We start from the raw sequence: 11,813 nt of genomic DNA, 5'->3' as shown, positions 1-11,813 counted from the left end.
AAAAAATTAGATTGAATGGAGTTTTTGCAATACACTACCTAATTATAAGTATATGGACACTCGTATGTAATGCGGAATTGACTACTAGATGTCATGATGTTGGATCTGCCAGCATAAAACGAGGCGACGAGTTTCATGTTGTCAACAGAGAATCTGTAACAATAAATGGGTCAGACAGGAGAGCTCATCGACTTCTAACGTGGACTGGTCATTCGAGGTCACCTAAGTTACAAAACCGTCTGGTACATGTCTACCCTTCCAAAGCTGCCCAGGTCGCTGTCGATGATGTGACTGTGAAGTGGAAATCGAGAACGAACAATCACAACTAAACAAAAACGAGGCAGGCCACATGAACTTACGTACAAAGACCATCGATCTTTACGGAGGGTGGCTGTAAAACATCCCTTATACCCAAGGGAAGGAATCAGTCACGAGTTCCATAGTGTTCCTAGCAGTCCAGCCAACCCAATGACTGTGATTAGGGAGTTAAAAAGAATGGGGTACGATGGTGTAGCAACAATTCATAAGTCACACATTTGTGCAGTCATGGCTAAGGGACCCTCGAGATGGAGTGAAGAACGACGCCAATGGACAGTGGATGGTTGGAAACGAGTTATTTGGTGTAATGAATCACGCTATACCCTACAGCAATCCAGTGGAAGTGTTTGGATTCGGTGAATATCTGTAAATCTACATCTACATACATACTCCGCAATCCACCATACGGTGCGTGGCGGAGTGTACCTAGTACCACAACTAGCATGTTCTCTCCCTGTTCCACTCCCAAACAGAACGAGGGAAAACTGACTGCCTATATGCCTCTGTACGAGCCCTAATCTCTCTTAGTTTATCTTTGTGGTCTTTTCGCGAAATATAAGTTGGCGACAGTAAAATTGTACTGCAGCCAGCCTCAAATGCTGGTTCTCTAAATTTCCTCAGTAGCGATTCACGAAAAGAACGCCTCATTTCCTCCAGAGTTCCTGAAGTATTTCCGTAACACTCGCGTGATGATCAAACCTACCAGTAACAAATTTAGCAGCTCGCCTCTGAATTGCTTCTATGTCCTTCCTCAATCCGACCTGATAGGGATCCCAACCGCTCACCATGTTTAGTGCCAAGAGTGAAGTTCGATGGAGGTGGTGTTATGGTATGGGGCAGTTTCTCGCACCTGGGGTGTGGGTCCCTCACTGCTTTTAAGTAAACTCTTCATCTGGAAGGATATGAACAGATTTTATACCTTTGTGTACCACATACAGCAGAGAAAAAGTTCAGAGATGATGATTGTACCAGCATGACTATGCACCCTGTGATAAAGCAGCATCTGTGACGCAATGGGTTGTAACATTCCTGAAATGGACTGGTCTGCCCTGAGTCCCGACCTGGACCCAAAGGTACACCTTTGGGATCAGGTATAACATCAACTTCTCTCCAGACTCCAGCGTCCAACATCACTGCCTTCCATGACTTCGGCTCTTGAGAAAGGCGAGGCTGCTATTCCTCCACATACATTCAGTCACCTCACTGAAAGTTTCCCCAACACAGTTCAGGCCCTCATAAATGTTGTGTGTGACTCCGTACACAACAGCAAGGAGAGGTGGCCCAAGAGTGGCATGGCAATTGTCTCCATAGGAAATCTGGGAGGGAACAGAACTGATTAGTGAACAAGTTAACATGGTAAACAGAAGATCTCATTACAAATAATGCAGGAGGAAACAGAGTCCACTTGATACAACAGGAACAAAGATCAGTCTCTCTGAACTAAAGCATGAACGATGGCGTCGGAGGCGCGACTATTCAACATCTGCTTAGCATCACATAGCTAAGAGGCTCCAAGTGCGAGTGGGCTATGTGCCTGACGATGGCCGTTCCGTTGTTGTTGTTGTTGTTGTTGTGGTCTTCAGTCCTGAGGCTGGTTTGATGCAGCTCTCCATGCTACTCTATTCTGTGCAAGCTTCTTCATCTCCCAGTACCTACTGCAACCTACATCCTTCTGAATCTGCATAGTGTATTCATCTCTTGGTCTCCGTCTATGATTTTTACCCTCCACGCTGCCCTCCAAAACTAAATTGGTGATCCCGTTCGTATCGCGGCGTTATATGGCCACTCGTGGTACGGAGCAGGTGGAGGCACGGGACAGTGGGCATGCGCTATTGGGTACGCCGGATACCGCACGACCGCTATCAGTGTCTCACGGAAACTTGTAATTCCGTTACCAGTTTTGAGGCCAATGGGGTGGTATCGATACGTGATACTACAGTACAGACAAAGGGTAGGAATATCTTATAGAAATGTCCAGTGACTGATGTCCGAATACTTTTGATCAGGCAGTGTACATTGACGGTCGGTTTGTAATGGGTAATAGCCCTGTGCTAGCGCCTTGACAGGAGCAGCGTCCTTGAGACAGGAGATCAGCGGCGGGCTGCGAGATTGGCGCTACGACTGGCCGGTCAGGCGGGGACCGCGGCAGCTGGGCTCGTGGGCCCGGGGTAGGCCCGCCGAGGCGTGGCGGGAGATGGCTATCGCCGCGGCCGCGCGCGCTTTAAATAATGTGCCGGGTTCGCTCACCTCTGCGGACCGCGCCGGGCTCGGCTGGGCAGCCAAGGTGAAGGCTGCCCGCTGCCAGCGGCGAGGGACACGGTCGCTCCCTCTCCCACTTAGCGTCACTCACACACACACACACACACACACACACACACACACACATGCTCCAAATTTGTATGCCTCCATTAAATATCGGGGTCCCAGTGGTGTAACGGTTATTTGCATTTTAATGTGGAAACTGAACGGTCCTCTGTTGCGTGGCATGCGTCACGCACGTAAATCAAGACGTGTCATTGTTGGAGCGACAGCTCGGAATTTATCAGCAACGTTCATCTGTATCACTGTCAAGGCGTGTGTCCAGAATTTCAATCAGTTTTCCACTCCATCTTGCTCTGTTTGTTCATAATTTCCTTCCAGTTCATTGTACCGTCAAGGTAACTGCAAAATAATCATGCCCTGAAACTGTTGTGTTCTTCAGTCCGAAAGCTCTTTTCGCTAGTCCATCTTGTGCAGTAGACTTCAGCTCTGCATAACTGCTGCAACTTTCATTCATTCGAAGTGGTTACTGTACTCAAACCTCGGAATCATTCCAAAAGTCTTACCTCCCACATTTCTTATTTGCCATGTTCTTGACGTATAGCGACGGAATATAAAGGTTATCAGTTATCTATGAATGTAGTTTATTGGTTAAACTAATTTCGGCTGTTTGGTAACTTTCGGTAGCCCTCTGAAACAAGAAGGAGGAGGAGGATATTAGTGTTTAACGTCCCGTCGACAACGAGGTCATTAGAGACGGAGCGCAATCTCGGGTGAGGGAAGGATGGGGAAGGAAATCGGCCGTGCCCTTTCAAAGGAACCATCCCGGCATTTGCCTGAAGCGATTTAGGGAAATCACGGAAAACCTAAATCAGGATGGCCGGAGACGGGATTGAACCGTCGTCCTCCCGAATGCGAGTCCAGTGCGCTAACCACTGCGCCACCTCGCTCGGTGGCTTGCATAAAAACATACTTGCCAAAATTATAGAAACAAAATTAATCAACAACTCACTACGTCACATAAATCAGAGATGCTGCCAGATTTACTTCTGGCTGCGGCAGAACGTAGTAAGAGTGATGGTCTCTTAAAGGTTTTAAAGGGGACTGAGTGGGGCTAGCCAGTGAAAGTCCTTATATACTTGGAGGTGTGTGTATGCATCGAGGTGTCTGAAGTCGTGGGAAGCCTCCTAATATCGTGTCGGACGTCGTTTTGCACGGCGTAGTCCAACAGTTCGACGTTGCACGGACTCACCAAGTCGTTGGAAGCCCCCGCAGAAACAGTGAGCCACACTGCCTGTGTAGCCGTACATAAATGCGGAAGTGTTGCCGGTACAGGATGTTGTGCGTGATCTGATGTCTCCATTATGTCCCAAAAATGTTCTATGGGTCGCTAAATCATCCAGAATGTTCTTCAGACCAACCGCGAAGAACATTGGCTCTGTGACATGACGTATTGTCTCTGCTGCACGCTACCACACGGCGAGACTGGTGAACCACAGTGTCTGTGATAAACATCCAAGTCCATCACATGGAAAGTACACTACTGGCCATTAAAATTGCTATGCCAAGAAGAAATGCAGATGATAAACGGACAACTATATTACACAAGAACTGACATGTGATTACATTTTCACGCACTTTGGGTGCATATATCCTGAGAAATCAGTACCCAGAACTACTGGCCGTAATGACAGCCTTGATACGCCTGGGCACTGAGTCAAACAGAGCTTGGATGGCGTGTATAGGTAGAGCTGCCCATGCGGCTTCAACACGATACCACAGTTAATCAAGAGTAGTGACTGGCGTATTGTGACGAGCCAGTTCAAAAATGGTTCAAATGCCTCTGAGCACTATGGGACTTAATGGCTGAGGTCATCAGTCCCCTGGAACTTAGAACTACTTAAACCTAACTAACCTAAGGACATCACACACATCCATGCCCGTGGCAGGATTCTAACCTGCGACCGCAGCGGTCGCGCGGTTCCAGACTATAGCGCCTAGAACCGCTCGACCACTCCGGCCGGCGACGAGCCAGTTGCTCGGCAACCATTGACCAGACGTTTTCAATTGGTGAGAGATCTGGAGAATGTGCTGGCAGTCGAACATTTTCTGTATCCAGAAAGGCCCGTACAGCAGCTGTAACATGCGGCCGTGGATTATCTTGCTGAAATGTAGGTTTTCACAGGGATCGAATGAAGGGTAGAGCCACGGGACGTAACACATCTGAAATGTAACGTCTACTGTTCAAAGGGCCGTCAATGAGAACAAGAGGTCACCGAGACGGGTAACCAATGGCACCCCATACCATCACGCCGGGTGATACGCCAGTATGGCGATGGCGAATACACGCTACCAATGTGCGATCACGGCGCTGTCATCAAACACGGACGCGACCATCATGATGTTATAAACAGAACCTGGATTCATCCGAAAAAAATGACGTTTTGCCATTCGTGCACTGAGGTTCGTCCTTGAGTACACCATCGCAGGCGCTCCTGTCTGTGATGCAGAGTCAAGGGTAACCGCAGCCATGGTCTCCGAGCTGATAGTCCATGCTGCTGCAAACGTCGTGCAGATGGTTGTTGTCTTGCAAACGTCCCCATCTGTTGACTCAGGGATCGAGACGTGGCTGCACGATCCGTTACAGCCACGCGGATAAGATGCCTTTCATCTCCACGGCTAGTGATACGAGGCCGTTGGGATCCAGCACGGCGTTCCGTAGTACCCTCCTGAACCCACCGATTCGCGATACGATAAACCGCACTCGCGATAGGCTACAATCCGATCTTCATCAAAGTCGGAAACGTGATGGTACGCATTTCTCCTCCTTACGTAAGGCATCACAACAATGAATCACCAGGCAACGCCGGTCAACTGCTTTCTGTGTATGAGAAATCGGTTGGAATCTTTCCTCATGTCAGCACGTTGTAGGTGTGAACACCGGCGCCAACCTTGTGTGAATGCTCTGAAATGCTAATCATTTGCATATCACAGCGTCTTCTTCCTGTCGGTTAAATTTCGCGTCTGTAGCACGTCATCTTCGTGGTGTAGCAATTTTAGTGGCCAGTAGTGTATATTTCGATAATAGCCTTCTGAGTCGAAAACCGTTTAACTAAATAATTTCATACCTCGCAACCTCTACAGTTATGGTCTTTACGTTTATAATTATATCTTAAATTTATTTTCTCCCCACTAATCTTCAACATTTTAAAACCTTTTGTTCCCTTACATTTCTGATGCACCTCTGACAGTCATTTGTTTCACCGTTTTGTTTTGGTTTGAAGGCCTCGACTTTTGTATCTATTCCGTTTGCTTTCATTCCAGCATGATACCTAAAATTTAAATTCGATGGTAACAAGTTTATTTTTTCCAGAAATACTTTCCTTGCTATTGCCAATCCGCATTTTATATTTTCTTAATTTCAGCCACTGTCAGTTATTTTGCTGCAAAAATAGCACAACTCATCTTCTACTTGAAACGTCTCAATTTCTGATTGAAATCCCACACCATCACCCGATTTAATTCAGCTACATTCCGTTACATTTCTTTTGCTTTCGTTCATTGTCAACTTGCAACCTTTTTCCAAAACACAATCCATTTCATTCAACTGATCTTCCGCCTCTTTGACAGGATTACCATGTCATCCTTATACTTCAAAGTTTTTAATTTTTCTCTCTGGGCTATGAATGCCCTTTCCAAATTGCCCCTTGTTTTTCTTTAGTGCTTGCTGAATGTACGGATGCATAATGTCGAGAGTAGATTACAATACTGTCTCACTCGTCTCTGTAACTGAATTTAATACCAAAAGAAGCACTGTGCCACCGACGTATACCTAATACAAATACTTTCAGCTTTTGCTCCATCTCTAATAATTTTGCTATCAGTGGGATCTTATACCTTAATCTTCATACTTGTTCTTTAAACTTGTAGTTATTGTAGCTCTAAGATAGTGCCTCGAATCTATTATCCGGAATACGATGTACGAAATTCCTCTACAATAGAAATTGCCGTTTTAGTTTAAGGCAAAGTTTCCGAAGATAGTATGCATGCTGATAGGCATCGGCAAGTAGGATCTGCTCTTTCTCTATCAGCGTAGTGACTCATTGTCACCGATGCATTCGCTAACCAATACCGCTTGCCATTGTTCGTCCCCAATCGGGTTATTGTTGGTGGTTAACTGAACAACAAATTCATGTGACTTTTTGCAAGCCACGATGGAACTGTCGTTTCATTATCTAGCAAATCTAGAAAAAGAAAAACAGGTACAAACTGTTGCTAACGTAAGGGAGCATACTAACGTCTGCGTTTTTTCATAAACAGCTGTGTTATTTTCGTCAATGGCCAAAACAGATGGCAATTTTTTTCTTCTTTTCAATGACAAGCGCAACACCACGTATGTCTGGGTGTATAGACGCAGTGAATAATCAACGAGGAGTTCCTTTTGATGTAGTTTATTGTAAAAACTAATAATGATATCGCCGTACCTGCTCAAGGTCGTTTGATGCACTTGCGCACGATTTTCTCCCCCGTGCCAACCTCTTCGTCTCAGAGTAGCATTTGCACCTAACTTCCTCGACTAATTTGTAGAATATGTTCCAATCTCTGTTTTCCTCTACAGTCACAGCTCCTTCAAGTAGCACGGAAGTTTTCCTTGATGTCCCAATCTGTGTATGTCGTGGCATGGTCGGATCATGTTTAGGCGCGCCATAACTTCCGGAGTAGATCTGACACTGACGTTCGTATAGTGGAATCGTCGTAGCCGTTGCGAAAATCGTTGACAGAAATCCATCTCTCTTTTCATACTTCCTCCAGGAAAGAGGTTTGGTGCTGTAACAGGACGTCTCCCACGCATTTCTGCAGGTTTTCAGCTGGGAGCAGGCAGCGTTACGCGACACGGTGTGGGTTAGAGGTATCTTGGGAGAACAGAAGCGTGAGACTCGCTACAATATATGATTGTGACGTGTTGTCGTCTCAGGTCTGACGAAGAGATGGCTACAAGAGCGTGGTGAAAGGTGTTGGTGTAGTTTCCAGCTTTCTAGTTATTCCGTGTATCGACTCCTTTAAATGGTCATGTATTTGGTGCTGTTTCTGCCCCCGAACCACACCAGTGCACGGTATTCTGCGGTAGTCGACACGAGGGATTGTCTGGTAGTGTGTAGGATATCCATTTACACTCCCCAGGCTGTTCCTGCCAGTTTCCTTATTTCATTATTTGTCATCTAGTTTCTGTCAAGTCAGCTGTGCTTTTCATATGTTTGCGGACGGTCAAGATTGATGTCTAGGGATTTTGGATAATTTCTGTGGTTTATATTGTTGTTTCAAAATGCAACAGTCAATTTTGAGACCCCTTTGTGTATACTGAGGTAATGCACACTGGATGTGGGCACAGCCACCACTTCTTATATTATTTTTATGCATAATGACGATAACTGATAAACGGACCTCTAATAACAGGTAAGCCTCAAGATTACGCCTAATACTTGTGTTTCGAAACTTTACCCTCACTGTTAGCAGCCACACGGGGGGTCTCTCACACCTTTTGTGTCAAACTGAAACAGTTATTACATAAACGATTATATTGAGATAGAGACGCAATGATCGGAAATACGTATTTATTGTGTTATGGACGTACGAGGATAATTGAATGTAGCCGAATTAAATCAGGTGATGCTGAGGAAATTAGATTAGCAAATGACACTTAAAGTAGTAGATGAGTTTTGTTATATGGGGAGCAAAATAAGTGATAGTGGTCGAAGAAGAGAGGATATAAAATGTAGACTAGCAATGGCAAGGAAAGCGTTTCTGAAGAGGAGAAATTTGTTAACATCGAGTATAGATTTAAGTGTCAGGAAGTCTTTTCTGCAAGTATTTGTGTGGAGTGTAGCCATGTATGGAAGTGAAACATGGACGATAAATAGTTTAGACAAGAAGAGAATAGAAGCTTTCGAAATGTGGTTCTACAGAAGAATGCTGAAGATTATATGGGTAGATCACATAACTAATAAGGAGGTATTGAATAGAATTGGGGAGAAAAGGAATTTGTGGCACAACTCGACTAGAAGAAGGAATCCGTTGGCAGCACATGTTCTGATGCATCAAGGGATCACCAGTTTAGTACTGGATGGCAGCGTGGAGGGTAAAAATCGTAGAGGGAGATCAAGAGATAAAGACACTAAGCAGATTCAGAAGGATGTAGGTTGCATTAGTTACTTGGCGATGAAGAAGCTTGCACAGGATAGAGTCGAATGGAGAGCTGCATCAAACCAGCCTCTGGACCACAACAACAACATGGACGTACACAGCGTACACCGCATAACAACAACGTAGCTCATAGTAATTATTCAAAATGGCCACCGCCAGTCTCAGTGTCTCCATGGCAACGGAGCATGCAGTTCTGCCTCCCTCTCTCAAAGATCCCGCTTGTGTGTTGTACCAGGAGCTAGGCAGCTTGGACCCTAGAAAGCAGGCCTTCATCCGTTTCTACGGGATGTTCCTACTCCGACGTCTTGACTTTACTGAAGAGGAAAAGTCTAGAAGTGTGAGATCCGGCGACCGCGCTGCCCATGTGACAGGACCTCCCCTTCGTGTCCAGCGGTGAAAGTTTGTGTTGCTGAGGCGCTAACATCCAAGTGGGCTGGTGCATCGTCGTGTTGAAACGGCTGCCTTTCGCGAACAACAAAGGGTACAGTCTCCAAGACTGTGGCAGCACCTCTCCCAGGAACACTGGGTGACGTGGAGCAGTCAAAAGGGGAGGCATGAAATAAGATCGTGTTAGGTGATCTTGGACAATGTCCGCCTTTACGTTGACAGAGAACTGTTGCTGATGGCTACCGATTCGGGAGGCGTCGGGATTGTCCTCATTCTAGACATTAGCCGTTGAAATACAAGCATTGAGAATGGCGGTCGTTGCTACGAAGAATTACTATGAGATACCTTCGAGTTAGCAGTGTACTCTGTGTAAGTGCATAACGCAATAAATACTCGTTTGCGACCATCATTTCCACATCTCAATATAATCGATTGTGGACTCATTATCACCTGTTACAATTTAGCACAAAAGGCTTAAGGCAACGAGTGTGGTCGTCGTTATTGGTGTCGCAGACAGCGGCTGTCAGCTTAAGAGGGCATCGCTTTCAGGACGCGGCGACATCCATATTTCCATACGAATACACAGGCAACCACAATTTACAAATTATAAACGTTCATTGAGCCTAACACATTCACAGGTACGCCAAACCACATTTATTCATAGTTTGGAAATTAATTTGTCTTACTCTTGTTGCAGCTCCAGCCATCGTGTAGTTCAGTAATCTCACCATTAGGTTGTTAGTATCTTTCACTGTTTGCCTCTTACTCAACGTTTTCCTACGTCACAAGGTGGAATTTCTTCTCTCCTCGGTGCGCGTGGTTACGTTATCCAGGTGCCTACCCGCACCGCCCAGGTGCCGGTAGCTCCCCTTTCAAAATGCGCTGCTTGCCGTAGGGGGGAGGGGGGGGGGTGACGTGAATAGCGTATGTCTTACCTGCAGGGATCGTGAAGACGTAAAGCAGGATGGCGCAGTTGGGAGCGCATTGGGCTGTTAACCCAAAGGTCCGTGGATCAAAACCACGTCCTGCTACAAATTTTAATTTCCTCAACTGCGATACTTTGTAACGCGGTATAAACGCGTAAATATGTAATGTGTGTGTTGATAAGTACTGCATCCATTTAATATCTTCCCGTGCACTGGAAACAACAATTACGCGTTGCAAAGTCAACTGCAGTTTCCCACAGTTCTCTGTTCTGCCAATTCATCCATTTTTCTGCTCATTATAATTTTGAATATGAGCGTTTTAGGTTGGGAGTAACTGGAACGTATGACACTCAGAATGATATTCGTTCTGCAGCGGAGAAACTTTGAAACTTTGACACGAACTGCAATTAAAATCATTACTGTTAATTTCACGAGCAGTGATGGTACCATCCGTGTAAAATGGGCGCACTACCTCTCCGTCCTCGCACCTTGTTACCTCTCCTACGCTCCAAACCTTTCACTTGTTCTCCTGCACAGCTTATAGAACCAGCACTCCCGGGAGAATGGCCATCACCTGTGAAGGATACGTTTTTTGGTGGTCATCAGTGCTCAGACTACATAGATGAGGTCCCGCCACGAATCCCACCTTGTGACAACCTCCTCATCTAAGAGTAGCACTTGTACCCATCGTCGTCATCCATTAGTTGGATATATTTCAGTCTCTGTCTTTCTTTACATTCGACGTCCTATCCAGCTCCCTCCAGTACCACTGAATTTATTCGTTGATGTCTTAAGACATGTCCTATCTGCCTGTCCTTCTTGCCTGGATTTTTCGCATGTTCCTCTCACCATCGACTCTGCGGAAGACCTCCTGATTTCTTACCTTACTAATACACCCAATTTTCGACACCTTTCTAGAGCACCACATCTCGACCGCTTCGATTCTACGCTTTTCATGTTTTTCCATAGTTCATGATGCGATTCGATACAACGCTGTGATCCAGACGTATATTCTCAGGAATTTCTTCCTCAAATAAAAGTCGATGTCTTTTTCTAACACACTTCATTTGGCCTTAAGTGCCCAGTGTACCTTTTTCAGCCTACTTTTCATGCCTCCTTGCTTCGGCCGTCATTTATTATTTTGTTTCCAAGGTAGCAGAATCTCTTTCACTTTGCTTGTTTAGTGGTCACCAGTTTTAATGTTAAGTTTATCGATAACTTCATATGTGTTGGTCCTCATTACCTTTTCTTTGGCTACCTCTCAATCCATATTACGTGCTCATTTTATTTAAGAGATCCTCTAATTCTCCCCCACTTTCATTAAGGATAGCAGTGTCGTTAGCGAAACAGATATCCTTTCACCCTGAATCTTAACCATACTCTTGAAACTTCCTTTTACTTTCGTCTTTGCTTCTTCGAGGTAAAATTGAACATTAGGGATGAAAGACTGCAGTCCTACCTTATACTCATTTTAAACGGAGAACTCCGATCCTGGTTTCCGTTCTTATCGTTTCCACTTGGTTATAGTACACAGTAACTACTCTGTTTCTCAGAATGTCGAATTCGTGCACCATTTCACATTGTCGATCGTTTTTTCTAGGTCGACAGATCCTACGAATGTGCCTTGAGTTTTCTTAATTCTTGCTTCCATTATCAAGCTCAAAGTCAGAAATTGTTCTCGTGTTCCTTTACCTATCCTGAAGCCGAACTGATCGCCATCTA

At 45.4% G+C, this 11,813-nt stretch overlaps 2 non-coding genes across 2 annotated transcripts; one reads left to right on the top strand and one right to left on the bottom strand.

Moving 5' to 3' along the window:
- Window positions 1–3,454: 3,454 nt before the first annotated feature.
- On the bottom strand, window positions 3,455–3,527 carry Trnaa-cgc (transfer RNA alanine (anticodon CGC)). The gene has a single exon. It is a non-coding gene; the product is annotated as a tRNA-Ala (tRNA).
- A 6,596-nt stretch (window positions 3,528–10,123) lies between these two features.
- Trnan-guu (transfer RNA asparagine (anticodon GUU)) lies at window positions 10,124–10,196 on the top strand. The gene has a single exon. It is a non-coding gene; the product is annotated as a tRNA-Asn (tRNA).
- The last annotated feature ends 1,617 nt before the right edge of the window (window positions 10,197–11,813 follow it).

The sequence above is a fragment of the Schistocerca cancellata genome, chromosome 3 (genome assembly GCF_023864275.1).
Source record: "Schistocerca cancellata isolate TAMUIC-IGC-003103 chromosome 3, iqSchCanc2.1, whole genome shotgun sequence".
NCBI classification, from domain to species: Eukaryota; Metazoa; Arthropoda; class Insecta; order Orthoptera; family Acrididae; genus Schistocerca; species Schistocerca cancellata.
The sequence above is the reverse complement of the archived record's forward strand: the minus strand, read 5'-3'. Positions and strand labels throughout refer to the sequence as shown.